Below are 16,740 nucleotides of genomic sequence, written 5' to 3'. Positions count from 1 at the left end.
GTCACGTTGCCTGTATAAGACACATGTTGTGTTGATTTAACATCAAATGGCCTACTCTCCAGCCTAACACATTTCTTGTGTAAATTTTTAACACACAAGAAGAAATTTGTAAAAGTAAATCCTACTTCTGGTTTGGGTTAAAAACAACCCAACCTTTTAATACAGAAACTAATAACATTTTTATTGTATACCCCACAGCCTTTCATTGTAAAGTGAGGTCTTAATCTGATGCTAAGTTGGTTCTGACTGTGGTAAATGACAATCTCTCTCTCTCTATATATATTTTAGTTTCCAAAGCAAACCTGATGTGAATCGATTAGTTGCCTCAAGCCGGCAACAGCCCCTGCGCTGAAATTCCTTGAGACTATATTGGGACTAGCAAAAAAAGAAAAAGAAAAAAAAAAAAGGAAAGGGGGGGGGTGGAAATCACAGCTGCTGTTTGCAAAATATGCATTTTTTATTTTTTTTTTACACGCTGACTTCAGTAACAATTCAAACTAAGTTTTTATGTACTTGTTAATTATTCTTGCCCTTCTCCATTTAGGTTTTTATTTGAACTAAAAAGGGAGGCAAGGAGGGACAATACAAATGATCATTTTTTTCCTCGTTTGAAAAATAAAAAGCCAATCCCAAATGGAAATGCAAAAACAATTACACTCCACTTGTTCTTCCTCTGCATGTACACCTTCAAAATGTGCTTGCCAACTCAAAACAGCTTTCTTACCACCAAAAGAAACAGAGCAATCTGCTACTAACGCGGCACTTTTTTAAGTGCTTTTTTTTTCCTTGGAAGGGGGAAAAATAGAAGAGCATTTGCTTATGGCACAGACGAAAAGGATAAATTCTGGAAGCAGGTAGAAATCCGCATTTTGCCAAGGTCTGAACTGGGAACTCCCGAACAAAGCTAGTTCGCCCCGCTGGGGATGTGATGAAAGAAGCTGATCAGAATTAGCCAACTAGCCATCAGTTTTCAAACACGTCCTGCCTGGGATTGGGAACTCCCTGAAGAATACAACTTCATAATAAACTCTTTCCAAATTATTATTGTTATTATTATTAGCTACTGTTTACAGGACTTGAGCTGGACAGCCAGACTGATTAGACCTCACACAGGCAACGAGCATCACAGAAAAGTTATAAGGACTCCAAAAAAAAAAATTAAAACAGCCTCACCACACTTTTTAAACAAAGCAATATAAAAGACCCTCAAACTTGGCAACTTGGGGACATATCCGCACAAGCAAATCAGAACTTGGGATTTCAATGGCTGAGCAAGAATCCCCTCATTTTCACACCCAATACCTTTCCATCCTCAATATAATTCAGATTTATTTTTCGGTCTGTATTACATTCTTAGTCTCTCTTACTCTATCTTCTTCAATCCCTGCTCGAGGCACCGTTAAATTAAGAAGACAATTTTTCTCCAGGTTGATTCAACCAGGCTCGTTGGTTAGTTTGGTTGCTTCTTTTAAGTATTTTTTTCCCCCCAGATTTTAAAACCGGAGTTTTGTTTTTACCTGGGGGGTGGGGAGGTAGTTAATCTGTGGGGATGCTCCCTGGCACAGATCCGCAAGGCTTACGTTGCAATTATTTAACAACAATCCAGCAAATATTCAACTAAATCTATCAATAAAGAAACAGAGGTACCAACAAAGAAAGACTGAATGTAACTTGTCACGGCGAAGCGCATCGAAGTGCTGAGCTAGAGAAGGCGTTTCAAAGCTCCCCCCCCCCCTCCTCCCGGCAAAAAAACGGCCTGTTGAAACACCTATTTCCCAAGATTTAAATTTTTTTTAAAAAGCAAAAAAAAAAAAAGCAGATTTTGTAGGAAAGAGAAAACAATTTTCTGCTCTCCAAAGACTCCTGCTGCCCCGGCCAATGCAGCACAGCAGGTTCTGGACTTAAGAGGGGTAAGAAATAGCCAGCAAAAGTTTCCTTGGAGTGTAGGATCCGTCAAGAAAGACACTGGCAGGGAGCAGGTTTTCTTCTTGGAAGTTTCCCGTCCATCTCCAAGTGTGCCAGGGAAGGCTGCTTTGGTGAGGTTGAAATACAGCTCTCCCCACCTACCCCCCAGCCCAACACCCCCTAGGAAAGCTTCCTAGTGCAAGCCCCAGAAATGTGAAGAAGTCTGTCTCTGCCCAGGCTGTCAATCAGAGCTCCCCCAACCCCCCCACCCCATCCCAAATCCACCCCACACACCCAGGGCTGATTGATCTCCACAACCCCCAGGGCAAGTCTCCAAGAATCCCTGACCACTCCACTCCCCCCCCCAAGAAACACAAAATAAAGCAGATCCAAACCTCAAGGCCACCCACCCCATCTCAGACACACATTCCCCCAATTCCTCCAAGCCTGGGAAAGCTAGATCCCAGATCCCTGGGAACCCCCCCCCCTCCTTCCCCTATAGAAACAGATCTCCATACACCCCCACCCCCCCATCCCCAAAGCCCTGGCGGCCCACCCGCCCCTCCATGCAAAGTCCCAGCTGCAAAGTTGCTTCCCCCCAGCTCTCTTTGTCTCAGCTTTCCCTGTTGCAACAACTTAAAGCGATTCCCTTTGCAATTGCATAGGGTTACAAGGGGGGGGGGAGGGAAATCAAGCTTTAACCCCCCCCCCACCAGCTTCAACCCACCTCCCCAAAAGGAGGAAAAAATTAGCAGCCCTAATAGCAAGGAGCCCCCTGCACCTCCCCCCCCCCCCACCATGCAACCCAGCAGGTTGCAAGCTTGCAAACAAGGAGCACATTTGTACCGGGGGGGGGGGGGGGGGGGGGGGGTGATTTGGGCAACCCTCCTCCCTCTTTTTGCTACAGGGCGCCCACCCCTTGTGCCCCACACCTGCTCCATCCATGGACAGGCACTCCAACCAGCTGTTGGGCTAGTTGAACAACTTTCTGGGGTGGAAATAGGGGGAAGGGGAGTTGGGGGGGGGGTAAATGAAATCAGAGTCCTTGTGTGCATTCAGGAGAGCCCATCCTCCAGCCGGGAGATGGGCAGCAGCAGGCATTTAAAGTCCCATCCGTGGAGAGGAGAAGAAAAAAAAAAAAGAGGGGGGATAAAAGAGAGAGATCTCACCCACCGACCTGTCCGGATCTACAGCTGCTGGAAGCAACTTGAACCCCCGGCCTGGGGCATGTGGCTGCAGATCCTGCTGGCTCCAGCCCTGTCCAGGTCCCAGGCCCCCCCAGCAGAGACCCTAAAACAGTTCAAGCATGATCACCCCCCTTGCTTCTGCTCTTCAAGCCTGGATTTATTTTATTTTTTTGTCTCCCTGATTTCTTTTTTTTTTTTTTTCCTCTCCTCCCCCCCTTGCCCTGTGCTGCTCTGGCTCCTCTGCTCCAGGAGAGCCCCAGGGGTGGGGGGGAGAGGCCAGGCTAGTCCTCCTCCCTGTGTCCCATGCAAAGGGGAGAGCAGACTAATCAGTGGGGCTGAGCCTGCACTGGGGATGTGACTTGAGAGCTGGGAGGGGAGGGGAGGCAGGGAGACTTACTTCCAGCTCTACCATAATTCATCTAAAGCAGGTGCAGCCGCTTTCCAACCCCAGAGGTCCTGCCTGCAAGAGGAAGTGGCTGTAGTCTAAGGGAATGAGAAGTGAAAGGGGGGGGGGTGTTAAAAAAAAAAAGAGGCCAAACTCCAAGGAAGCCTTTGTGCTGGTGTGTGAGCTGGGAGGTGTGTGTTTTGGAGCCTGCCAGAGAGGGAAAGGAACCTCAAGTGGAGGAGCCGGGCAGCCGCTTTGTTTCTCTTCGCAGCTGTTCCAGGATTTTGCTTTTTTTCTTCTTTTTCAATGACTTCTATGACAGGCTGGAGAGCAGGGCTTCGCGGTGCCAGGCGCGGCACCAACACGCGTGATAACGCAGAGCCCCTGCCCCAAGCAAGGAGAAGGAGAGAGAGAGAGAAAAAAAATGCAAACGGCCAGGGGAAGGACTAAGGTTTCTTTTACAGACAAGTAAACTGAGGCACAGAGACCAGTCCAACGTCCCATAGCGGGTTCTTGAGCATGGTAAGAATGGATGGTGGGCCTCCCAGACAAAGAGTCAGCAGCCCTGAGGAGTGCACGGTCTCAACTGACAAGGAAGGTCTATTGTCCCATTTTACAGATGGGAAAAGTGAGGCAGGCTGCTGCCAAGTAAGAACTGAGTGTCCTACCAAACTGTTGTACCTTGTATGTACATTCAACACCTCCAGGAGCCAGTCTGTTTTCCTAACTCCTGCACTCATCTGCATTGGACCATATTGCTTTTCTCCTCACACTGGGAAGAGGATACACAGGCAGTCAGCAGGGGGAAAGGAGCAGCCAGCCCGTCAAGCCATAGTCTGACCCTTACCACAGAAATCCTGGCAGGCTTCCTCACAGGCCCTGGTCGCTGTAGCGGAGCTCAGGGGAAGTAGTCAGTCGAACTGAGTGAAAATGGATTTTCCACAAAAATGTGCCATTTACACCTACATTGAAGTGTTTACCAAAAACGTGTCAAGGCACAAAACCTTGTTTACAAAAAAAAAAAAAATTTAAATTAAATGTTTTGCCAAATGTCAAAGTGTCCTGGTTGCACATCGTCAGCGGGCAACAATTCTGCCTTTTAATTTAAAACTGATTTTTTGAAGCTAAATCCATTTTTTTTTTAATGTAAAACCAGTTTTAAGAGGTGCTGTTGGAATAAAACACTAGGGTTTTATTGGGGGAAAATAATCTTTCCAATCAACTTGAGGGGAAAATAATTTTTCCAATCAACTTGAAACTCTTTTTTTCCCCCTCAGGAAATTTTTTTGCATTTTTTTTCTTTATGCATGTGTGTATGTATGTGTGTGTGTACATGTATACACACACATATATATACACACATATAGACAGCTATATATAGATACATATACACACATATAGACAGCTATATACAGATACATATACACACATATAGACAGCTATATACAGATATATACACACACATATAGACAGCTATATGCACACATATAGACAGCTATATATAGACAGCTATATACACACATATAGACAGCTATATACACACATATACACAGCTATATATAGATACATATACACACATATAGACAGCTATATACAGATATATACACACACATATAGACAGCTATATGCACACATATACACAGCTATATATAGATACATATACACACATATAGACAGCTATATACAGATATATACACACACATATAGACAGCTATATGCACACATATAGACAGCTATATATAGACAGCTATATACACACATATACACATACATATACACACATATAGACAGCTATATATAGATATATATACACACATATAGACAGCTATATACACACATATACACATACATATACACACATATAGACAGCTATATATAGATATATATACACACATATACACATACATAGATAGCTATATATAGATATATACACACATATAGACAAATAGATATAGATATAGATTTCACAATGGAAAAACAAATTTCAGAGTTTTATAATTCCCCCCACAACAGGAAACCCAGCTCCCACGTGCTGTAGATGCCATCTCTGGACCCCCTAGCAGGAACGTGTCCAGGGAGCCTGTTTTGTTCGCCCCCAGCCTCTTCCACAAAAGACACAGCACAAAGTCCCCTCCCCAGAGGAATAGCCGGCGCAGCGCTGGGAGTCAGGCCCGTCTCAATTATAACCCCAGTTCTTCCACGGGCCCTTTCTGAGGTCTCAAACAAGTGACTGGGGGTCAGATCCTCAGGAGGACTCAGGTCACCTTGATATGCCCTCAGGCTCCTTTCAAGAGTTAGGGCTTGTCTACATGTGCATTAACATGCTTCAGTTAATGTGCATTAAACCTAGTACCTCCCTTGTGAGGTGCTAGGAAGATGTGCATTAACTAAAGAGCACGGTTTTTAAGTGACGTTTAATGCACATTAAAATAGGCCAAAACGCACATTAAAGTGCATGTGGAGTGTCTAATATGAGCGTGCTGCTAAAAATCCAGCCCCACCACATGACTCAAGCCCTGTTGGAAATGGAAGTCGAGGGCATGGTTTTCAGAGCAGAGCACCCCCGAGAAGAGGTGTGGGGTATCACTTTTTTCCCCCTTTTAAAAAAAAAAAAAAAAGGTCTTTTTTCAAAACAAACTTTCAAGGGGGAAAAAGGGAATGCTATCCAAGTTTCCTGTTTTTTCACAAAATAGGACCGTGGGACTGGCCAGGACCACGGTCCAGCAAGCCCACTATCCTCTGTCCCAAAGGGGGCAGCAGCAGATGCTACAGATGAAGGGGCAGGAACTTCGGTATCAGTAAACCGAGGATAATTTTTCCCCCACCCACTCACCAGTAGGTCTTGTCCTACGCTTAGTTGTTTCTCTTTTACTAAGTAGCTGTAGCTCCCTGCAAACTTGTTTTCTTGTTGGAAACTGGACTTTTGGTAAACCAAACATTTCAAAGATGATTTCAACCTCGTGGAACCAAAATGACTTGGCAATTGCACAACCATGCATAGAAACCTTTTTCCCAGCAGAGGCTGTGGGTGCTCAGAAAAAAAAGAAAAAAAGAAAAAGAAAATCATAATCAGGTGCTTAACTCCTTAGTGTCTGCTCCCCAGTTGAGCTGCATGGGTCTTTCCCCTGCATGTGGGTATCAGTGGATGTAAAGCCCATGGAAAGTTTTTAATGCTGAGCCCTAATCTGAAAGGAGCCGGCTGCTTCCAGACACACAACACCAACAGCTAATGCAGGGGGGCTGCACCCTGGATCTGTCTGGGCGAACCTGTCTCACCCATTTTGTGCCCCAAGGGCAGTTTTGTGTATGTAAGAACTAAGAACCTTTAAAATGGGCCATTTTTGAAGCATCAGACAAAACAAACAAACAAATAAATAAATAAATGAAAGCAAGGCACACCAAAGATGTGTAGGGAATCATGGAAAAACCTGAGTCCAATCCTGCCTGGCACATCATGAGAGACTTCAGCACCTTGCAAGAGGTGCTCAGCTGTGCCATTTGCCTCTTAACAATAGGGAGCAGCTGGGGAGAGAGTAGTAAGGAAAGGGAACACCACAGCTGTGAGCCTGGTGGACGGCTTGGGTCCCCTCAAGTGGGGACTCCTTATCTATCGGTCCACACTAAGCATCCGCTTATGGTGGCATGGCTGGGGAGACGGAAAAGGTCATCGGGGCAACAGATGCATTGTTTCAAGGCCATACAGAAACCTTCTTCACGCCCTCTCCTAAAATGCCCGTGTTAACCAGCCGCTGCATCCTGCTGCAAAAGTGGCTGCATTTCAGTGGGAGACACAACAACTGCAATAGATAAGATGTTTCTCTGGGATCAAAGCAACATGTTTCTACCACTCTCTTTGGGATACAGCCAGTGCTGAACAGGAGCAGAAGTTCCCTGCCCTAGTACAAGGTGTTTCCTGAAACATCTGCGTTCACACCCTGCCGCCCTGCCCCGTCCCCAGAGAACAGGAGGGAGGAGCACGTCTCCATAGGTTCAGAGGGAGCTCTCTGATCCCACCCACCCACATCCCGCTGACCTTCCCTTCTCCTCCCCTGCAAGGAAGTCCAAAGTCCTCCTCATCACTTCCTAGGCCCAGCACTCCTGCTTCCCCTGCTCTAACTCCCTGTGCTCCTGCCCGCTCCATCTTCATAACCTTCTTCATTTCTTTTTTCTCTACTCACTTCTTTGTGCCTTAGCTATGCTGTCTCTTCCACTTGGGAGGATATGAATTAAGAGCTTTTTCCATCTGATCCCTCCTAGTCCTTTCATTATAGCTGGGGCCACGGTATCATGTTAGCACTGCTTTTTCTAAGAGAAATATGGAAGTGGCCAGAGCACTGGACTGAGATCCAGGAGACTTGGATTTTATTCCTGCTCCTACCACTAAGCTGCTGGACAACCTTGGGTAAATCACTTCACTTTTGTGTGTTTGACAGCAATGGTGACCTTCTTTGTTAAGTGCTATACAGGAGCTATTATCTTTTGCTTCTGGGGATGATCCAAAGCACTGGTGAGGATCTACAAAGGCCTCAATCCACTGGAAAACCCTGTTACCAAGTGCCTCACCTATGACAGGCGTGTTGATTTCTTAGGATGTGCTTCCTGGCAACCCACGTACATCTGCGCTACCCTGAGTCTGGAGAGCTGCTAGTCTGCAGTTTTATTTAAACAGCCCAATTCCATAAGATGGGAAACTTTCTCTACTCCAGGCAAACCAGAAACAGCAAGGATGCATTTAGCACAACATTGGATGGAGCACTAACCTAGCAGGAGCAGGGGACTGTATCATCCAGTTATTTAATAGTAATCGTCCAGATCCTCGAGGCCACAGAGATGCCCCTCATGCAACTCTAGCAGTGGAAGTGAGACTTAAAGTTGCCTTTGATTCTCCGCCAACGTGAGACTCCTGAGCTGCCAGCCCTTGCTGTCCCTGGTCCCTCTGTGAAGACAGCAATTCTAGGGCAAACCTAGAATCAGATGCGCTCCAGCGGTCCTGGCTAGCAGAGCGGTCCCTGGAGGGCCATTATGTGCTGATACAAGTTAAAACAGCCCTCGAGCTCAATGAGATCCTTCACAACTCCGGAGCGCTTGAGCTGGAGAAGTTGATGAAAAACAGATACTCCTTTTCAATATTTGTCATGTTTTTGTTGAACAAGCAAGAAGTTGGATTTTAGGTGGATTTTGTTCTTCAAAAGAAATGGAGGTGGGGGGGAGAGTTTAATTTTGCATGAGCTTCCCTTTTCTATGGAAAATGACTTTCCAACTAGCATCTGGGCCAACCCCACTATCACCACACCTGGTAGCACGTATGGGCTGGATCACACCCCAGAACTAAATGTTTTCAAATGCATTTTCAGAGTCACCAGTGAATTTCAGGCCACTAAGAAGGTATCCTCAATGACAGACCAGGGGACAGTAGGTTTCTAGCTAACCACAGAGCAGACACAGGCTTGGAAACAACACTACTAGCTTCTTCTGTCCCAACCTTGACCCAAGTTAGGGGCAGATTGACTTCTCAGGGTCATGGAGCCACATTCAAATTCATTTAGTCCCTGGATTTAGTAAGGACACCTCAATTAATACCCTGCATTTTGGTTGTTAGCATGAACCCCTAACTTCTAGAAGGTAGATTGCATCTCAGCTCATCATAGTAAGCCAACAACCACAAAATGGTCATCTTCAGTCCCTACAAAGAGGTTGGATCCAGGACCAACCCCCCTGAAAGAGAATAAGATAAGCATCCAGCTGCCCCCTGGAAGAGAATAAGTTCATATTGTCCTCAGCAGAGCTTCATATAAAGTATACACACAGCTCAGTTTATCAACACACTATAGCAGGGGTGGGCAAAACGCGGCCCGTGGGCCAAATGCAGCCTGCCAAGCCATTCTGTCTGGCCCACGGGGCCCGTAAAAAATTTAGAAAATTAATATTTTCTGCCCCTGGCTGCCTGTCACGTGGTCCTCAATGGCTTGCCAAAACTCAGTAAGCGGCCCCCCGCTCAAAATAATTGTCTGCCCCCGCACTATAGCATTGTGGCCTGCTGGGACTGAGAGGATGTGTTTCCTTGACAGTCCCCGCAAGGGAGAGGTGGGTGTTGGTCACAGATAGCAATCAGGGTTGACATGTGTGAGTTATCTGTCACCATAAATGAGTTACCCCAGAAATCCCACAACCTGAGCTCAACTTGTAAAGACTGACATCGTGTGCAGAGGCACCCTAGTCCATTGGTCCCTTCCCCGTCTGTCCCAGCTCAGTAGCTCGAGACACCCAGTTGCATAAGAGCAAGAATCCTCTTCACTTCAGGCATTCCTCATTGACCTCTCCTTGTCTAACAACATGGAAACTGCATGTAGTTGACATTCCTCAGGAGTCTGATTGACTCCCAGACACCAGAGGAGCAAGAAGCAAATCCCTTGCAGATGGGGAATTAAAATCTTCTTGGAATCAACCCCCTTGGCACAACCAAGTATGGCAGGCGGATGCACTCCACGTCTCACATGCAGGCACTATTGAGTTAGATCGTGCCCCAAAAGTTGGGCGTAACCCAGTCAGACTTGCTCACCAATCCTGGCATCACATTGAGCTCCCAGCAGTAGCCCTAATGCAGGCCCTGTGGTCAGCAAGGTCTGATCTCTCCACAATATGAACAAACCAACAGCCCCATCTCAACTACCAAAACCTTTATACACCCTTTGCAGCTCTCTCCGTCAGCTGAGCTGCTGGTTGATGTTTTTTATCACTTGGTCCCCAGCCTCAGGCTCCTTAGCTATAAGGAAGTCATCAGAGGCTGGGGACGAGACCAACCCCACTTCAAGAGCCTTCCTACCTTGTGCCACTCAGGCACATCCCTGATGTTGCTAGTGTGCTCCTACTCAAGTCCTATTTTCCTCCTGTCCCGAGCTGTGTCCTGCTCAGCACTGAGTGCATTTCTTGTCAGAGAGGTGCCAAGTATTTCTCTGAACATGCAAAACATTGCACAATCCAAGATATTTCCCAGTTTTACGTCCTTAGAAAGGATATGTTTCTGAATAAAATACTAGGTGGTTATAAATGTATTTGTTTAAATGTGGGCCTACTGTCCTGTGAAAACAGGCTGAATTTTTTAACCCAAATGGGCCCTCTTTCTAAGTGAAAATAGCCTTGCTCCAAGTGAAGATTCTTATCAAAACCAGGCATGTTGGCCCCCATCTCTCAGTATGAACACAGTCACTTCAATGTTGGACTGGAGATGAAGAGTAGGGGTGGGAATTAAAACAAAACAAAACAAAACCACACAAGTGAAGATGGGGAGAACGTGTGTAAAGTTGCCACAGCCTAGAGAACATACTACCTTCATCTGTGTCAACTTTTAAAATTTCTTTAATAGTTTTTAAAAAACTATTAGGTAAAAAGCTCTGTGGGCAAGTCAGAACATTGCTTATCTGCCTCGCCTGCAAGGTTTTGGGGGACAGAGATCATTAGTTTGTGCTTGTACCACACCTAGCACAGCAGGATTTTGGCCTATGAGTGGGGTTCCCAGGGGCTACCATGTACCCCACCACCACCAGAGCTGCAACACATCCATTAATAGCTGGATCTGAAAGCTGATCAAAGGTAGATCTAGAGCAGCATTTCTCAGCCCGCAGGCTGTGGCCCAAAAGTGGGTCGCAAGATATACGGAACTTTAAAAATGGACTTTTCTTTAAAAGAGAAAAATGTGGGAAGCCGCAGCATTTCCCTTGCAGGCTGTAAGAGGTCCAGCCTGCAAGGGGCTGCTTGGGGCCTCCCATGCCCCACACATTGGGGGCTGGCCATCGATGTTTACAAATGGGTCCTGGTACAAAAAATGTTGAGAACCGCTGATCTACAAGATTTCAGCTGCTGTACTAAGAGGGGACTATAGGTGCTCACATATCACATTGTGGAAGCACAGAAGGAAGGAATAAAGAAGCATTCATTGTGCAAGTGTATTGCTATACTTTCGCTCTTCTGAAGAAGATGACAAAGAAAATGTTCAGACATGAATAACATTTACAGCTGGCAATTTGGAAACAACAGTTTGATTTATCCCAAACAGAAGATGAGTGGACTAGGTACTTGACGGGGTGGGCGGTGGCCTAATGACATCAAAGGTCTTCCCACTGACCTCAGCAGACGTCAGATGAAGCATCTCCAGAAGGTTTTCTGTAAGGCCTTGGGGCAATTCACTCCACCCCTCTCTGTCTCACTTGACTCATTTATAAAAGAGAAAGGTAATTGCCTAACGTGCCACCCAGAAATGTTGTGAGACTTCATTCACTAAGAGCTGTGCAGGGCTTTGCAGTCCTCAGCTGGAGCAGCAAAACAAGAGCATCGTTTTAACTGAAGAACTTGCCTGGTCCCAAAGGCAGACAACCTTGTCCTTTCCTAGAAGAGTTGCTCTTTCCAGCTCTTTCAAGAAGGACAAGCTTCTTCAGTCGCATGAGTCATAGTCAACACCAGGAGTGTGGCCAAAAGTTTTCCCTGACAGCTTTTTTCAATGGAAAACCGAGCTTATGAATAAATGACATTTTTCACGGGACATCATTTTTCCTAAAAACCAGCAGGAAACTGAGCATTCCAAGCCAGTGAAATATTTTTGAGTTTCTGTCCTTTTCTGGCTCCAAATATTGTCTTTCAAGTGCTAAAACCTGAAAAAAGAAAGATATTTAAAATGGGGGAGAAAAGAAAAGTAGAAATTTTCCCCCTTTTTCAGTCCACCCTAACTGGCTTTTGGGGCAAAGCAGCTAGAGACAAGACGGCACCTTCTTCCTTCAGGCCAGTTCTTAACTGGAGCCTGATTCAAAGTGTTGTAGTCAATGGACGACGGCTGTAACGGTCAGATCAGACCCCTAGTGACTGGCTCCTGGAAAGGTCTATGTAGTCTCGGAGAAAATTTCAGACTGTTGGTCCCGAAGGATCAACGTATAACACAATCGCCAAATGTGTGTTTGTATTTCACAGTGCCTCGGCCATAAGGAGAGCTGCCAGCTATTGCTTGTGTCTAATGGACTCAGTTCGCAAGGTGAAGTCTTTGGAAGTAGAGAACTTTGTTCCTTTCCCACTGAGAACAATGGACTTGTAAAGCATGCCGGGATAGAAGATAGCGGCTTCAAAGAACAAATTGCAATCATGGCTGATCCTCGAAATCTCGATCCCCTGAAGAATTCCACCAAAGCTAATGGAATGACTTTGGATTTGCACCAGGTATCAGGACTTGGCCCTCTCAGCTTTGGTCTACCAGCTATTAGCTCTTGTTCCCTATTTAGCTGCACCTTAAGGTACCAGGGGGTTGCCTGTGTGGCTGTGAGACTGGGGTTTCAACTGGCTTGCTAGTTAAGGCTTGCAAACTGCACAGTGTAAAAGATTCCTTGGTCATTACAGCAAGGAGTCAGGTCTCCATGCACAGGAGATCTCAAAGCACTTCATAATGGGAGGGGGTGTCAGTGTCACCGTTCCCATTTTACAGATGGGGGAACTGAGGCACAGAGCCATGAAAAGACTTGTTGAAGTGGCAGAGCTGGGAATAGGATCCAGGTCTCCCGAGTCTCAAGTGCAGCACTTCAGCAACTAGGCGGCACTAGGTTAGGAACATCTAGGCGGGAGACTTTCCTGGGTGGCGAGTCTCATATGCCATGGAGAGTAAATGAGTGAGAACTAGTGCACATCTTTTTCAAAAACAAAAAACTTAGGGGGAAAATCTGCATTAAAAAGATGTTGATTGTTTGCTTTAAAAAACAAAACAAACCAGCACTCTAATGCATCCCTCCAAATATTTCAACTCCTTGGGTTTTCCCCACTGCTCTCTCCCTCTCCCTCGCCCCTTGGCGGTTTGAAGGGCTGAAATGGAACAACTGTCAAAAAAAAAAGTTTTAAAAAAAGTAATAAGGGGAAAAAAAGGAGAGTAAAGTGTTAAAAATGTAACTGAAAACCACCAAACTTTTCATTTTTTGTTCCATTCAAATAGGACAACTTTTTTCCCCTATTGTTTTAGAGGCACTCAACAGAAAAAAAAAAAATCACAATATTTCTCTTTTTTCTAAAAGAAAATTCTATTGAACAATGCGACTTTCTTTTCCTGGGAGACTCACCTGACCATTTTTTTGAGCCCCTCCATTTCCTTCTTCAGCATTCACCCCCTATTTCCTTGCCCTCATCTCTGCTTTACTGCATCCTCAGAGTATGAGTGTGTCCCACCCGGGGCAGCGGGTCGGACCTGATGATCTGTTTAGGTCCCTTCTGACCCTAAGCACTACGATACTACAATACCAAGGAGATGTGGCCCCTCTGAGCTTTGTAAATGGAGCTCCGGTAGTCACCCATGAAAACCAGCAAGGTTGGTTCCTAGGAAAATTAAAGTAATCTCCAGGATCCCAGAGAAGATGAAACACAGAACCGCTGGGCCCAAGAAGAACTGGGTGTATTTTAGACACACTGGATCCCGGAGAACCCACTGGAGAAACGAGGGGTGGTTTCAAGTCGCTGGGGCCCTGGGTGATGTGGGGGCATCTCACATTTCCTGGGGCTGCAGGAAAGCAAAGGGGGCCCGTGTCTTTGCCAGGCATCCCTGCAAGCCTGGAGCATGCACACAATCCTAGTGGGTGGCTGCTCCTTCTTGCCCCAGTGAAGTGATGTGAAATCCCTGCCTTTGCCTGGGATCTGCCGGTTGGGTTTGTGGCCAGTGCTCTGCCGCTTGGACACTGAGCTCGTGTTGCGCAAGGCAGTGAAATGAGGCGATCTTTTTCCTGTAAGTGATGAAAACCTTCCCGGCTCCACGTTTAAAGGGACCAACTCCTATTTGCCCTGGGTTGAAAGCTTATCTCCCCACCCTCCACGTCTGCCTTCCACTAACATTAGTCAACAAAAACCTCCATCTGATTTTCCCAAACGAGCATTCTCAAGGGATGCAGTTCCCTAGGTTCAGAGCCAGAGAGGAGACGTGGGGACAGGGAGAATCCAGCGAGCTGCACTTGAACTGACCCCCGGTAATATGGGATAAAGTGAGAGGCATGTGTAGCATCCTGCATATGGACCAGGGAGTCAGCGTGTGCAGCTCTGACACAGGCACCCTCTATGACCTTAGCAAGTCCCTTTGCCACGTGCCTCAGTGCCCCCATCTGTAAAATGGCAGCATTGAATGGCCACAGCAAAGGGAAGGTTTAAGGAGTTAATGACTATAAAGGGTTTTGGAGTTGGGACGAGCTGCATATCGTAGGGGAAACGGGTGGAGGTTTCACAGTAACCAGGTTTATGCTGTGTCGAGCGGTGAGGAATATCCCTCAAGCATTTCTCCCTCTAATAATAAATGCCCCTGGTGTCTAGGCTTCTCCCCTGCAGGTCCAGCAACACCCCCCTTTCCCTCACCCTCCCAAAGGGTGCCAGTCCTGGGCTGTGGCACAGAAGGAAATGCCAGGGAACGTGCCCCTCCTTACTTCACCAGGAGGGTCCTCTGCAACTCAGGGTCTTCTGCCAGCCGGCAAAGATGCTTCTCATGGCTAAACCCTGAGCCTGAAAGGGGGAAAAACAAAGAAATAAAGAAGCTGGAGGGCTTCAGGGGGCTGTGTCTGAACATGAGAGAACAATGTAATTCCAGAACTATGTACAGCTGACCTGTGCTTAATGCTCACATCGTGCCAGGTGGAGAGAGACCAAGACCCACAGTACCACCCGCCTGGAGCCCTGAATGCTTTACCACTCACTCATTTAGATGCAGAGCGCCTGGGCTTTTTTATCCCTCCCCCTTCCTCCCCCCTTTTCATTTATCTGCTTTTCAAATAATGTTACTCATCCATATTGGGATGTCTGTACACACCACTCATGGTGTTTGTCTGCATGGTTTCCTTAGAGCCTTACGTGCCTTGAGGAAGTGCCTTGCTCCCTATAAAGAGCAGGGGGATTACTCACGGGGTAGAGGACTAATAGGAGTGAGTAAGGGGGCCTGAGGGGGATAAACCTGGCCCTTTGTCTGAGTTTTGTTTTGTTTTTTTTTACTTTCTTTCCCTTCCTTTGATTTTTTGTTTCTCCCTCGGTCCATCTCCCTCCTGCTCTTTGGGTCTGATCCTCCTGTCATTTCCACTGATGCAACTGCACTGGGCCAAATCCCAGAGGGTGGAAAGTGATGTCACTTCACTGATCTCACGTGCCCCAGCTGAGGACCCGGCTTGTGGCCTCGGAGCAGAACGTCCACTGAACCTGAACAGCACTAGGCTGACGTCCATCGGACGGGGGCCAGGCTCACCGATGCCCAGGAGTGATCATGTTGCACCAGGGGCTGAATCCTCAGCTGGTGTAAACTGACCTCCCTGTGCTGCTGGCAGCCTACACCCGTTGAGCTCCTGGCCCCTGCATCCTCACTTTACGCCATCGAAATGGGGACCTCTACAAAACAGACCAGCTCACTGCCATCTTCTGCTGTCTCTCTCCCCACTGAAGACGAGCTGATGTTTGCTGTTCTCAGAAGACCAGGTTCTGGCATATTAAACCTCAGTGATCATCAGGCATAGCAGGGCAACACAGGAAAAATAAAAACCTGGATCTTTTCTTCACCCAGGGGTTTTGGCTGGACTCCCTGAAGGTCATCTGACAAGGTCTGATGTGTGAATTACCATGTTTGTAATGCCAGGGCACAATTCTCTGTTTTAAGTGCGTGCTTGGGAAGACTCAATGGAAAAGCATCTGGGACACAGTCCTTTCCTTTCTCCATGCAGAGCTGCAGCAGATCAATGAATATTTTAACAAAGAAATATTTCATTAAAAGAGTTGATTGCTTAATGAACTGTCCCTGTGAGCCATCAAAATGCAATGGGTTTTTTTTTTCCTCTCCCTTTAACGAAGGCAAAGATTCATATCACGAAGGACTGGCTTATCAAATTACCATAATAGCCTGTGTAGAACATGCACTTCACAGCGGTGGTGTATGTACGTGGAGGGGGCACTGGAGATGGCCCAGACAACATTAGTTCTGGCTATTATTTACTTCTTTGCTACATAGCACAGACAGCTTCTCCTGTTTTGGATTGGCCATGTCTGCAGCTGAGACCGTCTCATATGAGATGGTATGTGTGCATGTATGAGAACAGATATATATATATATATATAGGAGAACGAGACAGAATATATGTATGCATATGTGTATACACACACTTATGTATGTATGAATATTTGTGTGCACGTGCACACGCATAGACAAAGTATAAAGGGCATGATTGGGGTTCTTGGGCTCTACCAAAAGATAGTTAATACAATTAATACATCATAATGATTGGTATA

General features: G+C 46.4%; 1 protein-coding gene across 7 annotated transcripts in view; it reads right to left on the bottom strand.

Annotated features, from left to right (window-relative positions):
• Window positions 1-14,975, bottom strand: part of FOXP4 (forkhead box P4) — a 136,322-nt gene extending 121,347 nt beyond the window's left edge. For 2 of the 7 annotated variants that reach the window (XM_019482774.2, XM_019482780.2), the window contains exon 1: window positions 3,083-3,457. The gene's annotated coding sequence lies outside the window, so the exon portion shown is untranslated. Of the gene's footprint in view, window positions 1-3,074; window positions 3,459-14,903 lie in introns of those variants that run through there. The other 5 variants (XM_059717243.1, XM_019482776.2, XM_019482775.2 and 2 more) reach the window with 5 other exon arrangements.
• Between the last annotated feature and the right edge of the window lie 1,765 nt (window positions 14,976-16,740).

Source organism: Alligator mississippiensis, chromosome 14, assembly GCF_030867095.1.
Source record: "Alligator mississippiensis isolate rAllMis1 chromosome 14, rAllMis1, whole genome shotgun sequence".
Lineage (NCBI taxonomy): Eukaryota > Metazoa > Chordata > Crocodylia > Alligatoridae > Alligator > Alligator mississippiensis.
The sequence above is the reverse complement of the archived record's forward strand: the minus strand, read 5'-3'. Positions and strand labels throughout refer to the sequence as shown.